At 40.4% G+C, this 4,921-nt stretch overlaps 1 pseudogene; it reads left to right on the top strand.

The window, feature by feature from the left end:
* The first annotated feature begins 3,202 nt into the window (after positions 1-3,202).
* Positions 3,203-4,153, top strand: LOC102836849 (annotated as a pseudogene).
* Positions 4,154-4,921: the final 768 nt, after the last annotated feature.

Genomic DNA, 4,921 nt, shown 5'->3' with positions numbered 1-4,921 from the left:
TTAGGCAGGTTCACATGGGCTAAATGAGACAGAGGTAAATGATGATGTATGCACAACCTTGGAACAACAGGGCTCCAGGATACAGGGATTGAGGCACAGTTTGAAGGGGTAAAAGAGGGGAATAGTGTTAAGATGCTTGGCTGTCTTTTGAATCTTGGTTTCAAGATTGTAAAATAGACACTTGAGGCGGGGAGAAGGGACTAGCCAGAATCATCATTACAGAAAGCTTGTAAGTCCTTCTTCAGCCTATAACTGATTGGAATACCTTAAAGGGGGCTAGAAGTTGCCCAGTGAAAGAGGCTTCTGGTGGAACCTTTACATTGCACAAGACCATAGGTGGAATCCAGAATCCCATCCAGAACCAACTGAGATAGGAATTTTCCACTGGAAAGGACGAGTAGACCAGCCTGGAGTGGCTAGAAGAACAGAAGATACTTCATGAAAGAAAGACCAGCAGGAGAAATTTGAAACAATAACGGCAGTCTGACTGATTACTACAAGAACAAGTAAGCTGTTTGCCTGGAAGCCATCAAGGCAAATGGTTGGGACCCCTCTGTGCAAACCCCCTTCCAAGCCAGAGACTCAAGGGGAATACATGATCAGGCATGTGGTCTGGCTGGTGACCACGTTGGTCACCGATAAGGGAACAGGGGGAAAAAACAGCAATGAAGTTATGAGCTAAGCCCAACCACATTCAATAGGCCCCTGTGGACCCAGGTGGAAACCTGGATGGCCAGCAGTACGGCAAGACCTGGAGACTCCTGGGCCCAGAGGCAGTGACATGGCCACAGAGGACTAGAGTGGACAGTGAAGTGTCCAGCTGATATGAAGTGAGGGGAGATGCACAAGAACACCCATACTTTCAGATAGTACCCACTTGACCTGACTTTGATGGCTGGATGATCAGAACTCAACTAGAAGAAGAAAGAACCAGGGGGTGGGGGTGAGGGTGGGGAGAGAGTAACCTGCTACAATTTGATGAACTTTACCTATATTTATGGGTGTAGTAGCTCAAAAATGGGAACAAACCTTTACAGCAAGGATCACTCCCACCCCCTCGGTATACAGGGTTGACAGGGATGGGCAACATAGACAATGGCTACCCAAAATGGGGGGGTGCCTATACAGCAAGAAGTGACTGGCTTACAAGCTTTCAAGAGGGAGCCTAATTCCAAATGGGGCAGGGGAAGGTAGAATCACCATTGAATGATTTCCAATCTGATGGGACCGGGCTGGCAAAAGGAAATGGGGATAAGACTCTTGTGGTACAATAGTGAATAATAGCCATCAGGACTGACTATGAAGCTAGGAAATATAGAGGTAGATGCTTTTTGACAAAAGGAGGAGGCTGATTGATTTTTCAGGCCAGGAGCGGAGGTCCCTGGGACCATCAAGTGAGAAGAACAGAGAGTGGGACCCTACCCAGAGAGGCAGTGACACCAGGGATGGAGACAAAGATGATGTGGACAGATGGAGTGGCTGGGGACACTGGACTAAGGGAGGGCGAAGAGCTGTGTGCTGGTGGCCAGGGGGATGGGGGCAGGCCTGTGGGGTGTACCCTTTGGGGTTATTTGATGATGCATGGAAGTTATTTGATGATGCATTGTAATCATTGTAATGAGACGAACTACCATACAATGAGTGTAAAGCTGACGAGTTCTCCCATGTAAACCTTACAATAAAAACTTAAAAAAAAAAAAAAAAAAGATAAGTTCTTGAAATATTCTTTTTGATGATGAATGTGATGCCATTCCTTTTAATTCATCATTCTTGGCATAGTAAACCATATGATTGTCAGATTCAAAATGGCCAATACAAGTCCATTTCAGCTCACTAATGCCAAGTATATGATGTCTGTACATTCCGTTTCATTTTGACAACTTCTGATTTTCCTAGACTTACACTTCATCCATTCCATGTTCTGATTATTAATGGATGTTTTCAGCGGTTTCTCCTCAGTTTGAGTTGTGCCCCATCAGCAAATGAAGGTCCTGAAAGCTTTACTCCATTTATGTCATCATGGTCAGCTCTATTTTGATGAGGCAGCTCTTCCCCAGTTGTATATTGAGTTCCTTCCAACCTGAAGGACTCATAATCTGGCACTCTATCTGACAATATTCTGGCATTCTTCATCATGATTCAATGTTCAATAGTCTGGTACTGACAGTCTTCCACTGCTGTTCAGAAGGTTTTCAGTGGTTAAACATTCAGAAGTACTCTTCTATCTCTTCTTCTTCCTAGTCTGGAAGATCAGTTGAAACGTGTCCACTATGGATGGCTCTGCTGGTATTTAAGATACCAGCGGCACTGCTTCCAGAATCACAGCAATATACAAGCCTCCATGGTATGACAAACTGACAGATGAGTACAATACCCTTAGAATCGGGCAATTCCATTATAGATATTTGCCCTATAAAAACGCTTATACATGTGCACCAACAGATACCCACAGGAATGTTCATAGCAGTGTTGTTAGTAAAGCCAGGAAGAGTTCAAATTCCCATCAGAATACAATGGACAGATAAATTGTGGCATATTCATACATGGAAAACCATATAATAATAAAATTGAATAAACTACAGTTACATGAATCACTAAGGAGCTCTGGTAGCATAGTGGTTATGTGTCAGGCTACCAACCTCAAGGTCAGCAGTTTGAAACTACCAGCGGTTCCACGGGAGAAAGATGAGGCTTTCTGCTCCCATAAAGATTTATAGCCTCGGAAACTCTGTGCAGGGTCACTATGAGTCAGAACCAACTCCACGGTACTTACCAACAACCAACAACATGAATCACTAATACGTAATATTAAAAAATTAAGTCACAGGAGAACATATGAGGTCAAAATTTACCCACACTCTGGTTGTAGAGTTTATTTTAATAAACTTTTAGAAGAGACAAATACATAATTTTTCAACATAATCCCCTTGCTTTTCAATACATTTTGTCCATCCGTCAACAAGCTTTCATATTCCTTTATTAAACATGTTTAAGGCTGAGCTGTGAGCCATGAATGCACCACTGTCTCCACTTCTTCATCAGAGGTGAATCTTCATCCTTGAAGGGCTGCTTTCAGGAAACCAAACAAGTGAAAGTCCGTTGAAGCAAGATCAAGTTTATAGGGTGGAAGTTTTAACACCTCAAAATACAGTTTTTGCAAAGTGTCAGCAGTATGGGCAGAGGTGTGTGGACATGCATTGTCATGCAAAATCACAATGCTCACCTCAATAAATTGAAATACAACCACACTTGGAAAGAATCTTGGAATGATATTTCACTTATTCTTAATGAGTATGCCCAATTCAACAAAGGGATGCTGAGCAGCCACCAAGATAAAGCTCTAAATACTGCTTCTGGAGAGGTCATGTCTCATAATATGTTTTTGTTTTTCCCAAGAAAGTAGGCCTCCGCTGAAGACTTTCCTATTCTACCTCACTGAAACAGAGGACAAGTCATTCTTTGTAAGAATAAAGAATATGCTGAGGAAAGGGGGCCATACAGAAATAGACCCTCAGCATTTCTGTCAAGCTTTTCAGAGAAATGATACACTGTTAGTCATTATCAGAAATGAGGAGATATGATTTTATTTGCATCAAATCCCTTCTTTGCTGAAGCTGAAGCATTTCCCCAGTGTCATCTTTACTGGAGTAGACAGTCCTGAAGATATTCTTGACTGCACCTACCAAGAGCTGTTCCATATAGGAGGCTTTATCATATCAGATGACAAAATATTAGAAACTTTAACATTAGTTCAATTGAAGGAAATTGCCAAAATCTTGGATAAACTAAGTGGAAATGGAAAATGGATGTGGTTGTTTCACTATTGAGAAAATAAAAAGCTAAAAGAAAATATAAGAATGGATTCAGTTGCCCATAAAAAGAACGTAATAGTGAAATCATATCAGAGTGCAAGTATCATTGAATCGCTTCATTACCACCAGTGTGATTCTCAAGCCTCAACAAAAGCAGAAATTTTGCAATGTTTGTTAAACCTGCAAATTCAGCATATTGATGTCAGATTTGCAGTCTTCCTAAGAGAAAAACCTGTCTCTAGAGAATTTTGAAAATAATGGAATCCTTGTTACAGATGTAAATAACTTTACTGAAAATATACAACAAAATAGTAGTTCCATTTAGGAGTAGCTACAGGTGATTCAACTGCAGCTTGCCCCAGTTGTTGATGGTAACAACAACAAACTAGTAGTTTCACTTTTCTTTGGAAAAGTTTGAAATAAACCTGAACTGTCGTCTCATATTTATAAAAACCAATGTTTATACTCTAGGAAATGTTTTCCTTCTTTCATCTTTTACAGTTTGTTAAAATGTGATTGTAAGGTGGAATAATAATTTTCAAGGAGCTCTGGTAGCGTAGTGGTTATGAATTGGGCTGTGAACCACAAGGTCACCAGTTCGAAACTACCAGCTGTTCTGCGGGAGAAAGATGAGGCTTTCAGCTCCCATAAAGATTTACAGCCTCAGAAATCCTGTACAGGGTCGCTATGAGTCGGAACTGACTCCATGGCACATAACAACAACAACAACATAATAATTTTTGGCTAGCTTTGGGATGCAGTGTTAAGTACTATTGTTTTCATTTTACACAGAATGCCTTCAAAGCTATGAATTGAGCTTATTAAATAAGAAATTAATATGTTTACTCAGTCAAAGCAAAAACAATACATCTATTTTTAAAATAGCTATATATATATGTTTAAATCTTTTATTGTGAATTATATGGTAGTTTACATGAGAGAACTTTAGTTTTAAATTCATTCCATCATATATCATCTTATTGCCATAGTTTCAATCCCCTCCATGCATCATCAACCAACCAAAGGGTATATCCTAGAAACCCGCCCCCTATACTTTTGCATACCAGTGTCAGTAAGGCATATGTAATACATGTAATGGTTTATTTTTA

The sequence above is a fragment of the Chrysochloris asiatica genome, unplaced genomic scaffold (genome assembly GCF_000296735.1).
Source record: "Chrysochloris asiatica unplaced genomic scaffold, ChrAsi1.0 scaffold00072, whole genome shotgun sequence".
Lineage (NCBI taxonomy): Eukaryota > Metazoa > Chordata > Mammalia > Afrosoricida > Chrysochloridae > Chrysochloris > Chrysochloris asiatica.
The sequence above is the reverse complement of the archived record's forward strand: the minus strand, read 5'-3'. Positions and strand labels throughout refer to the sequence as shown.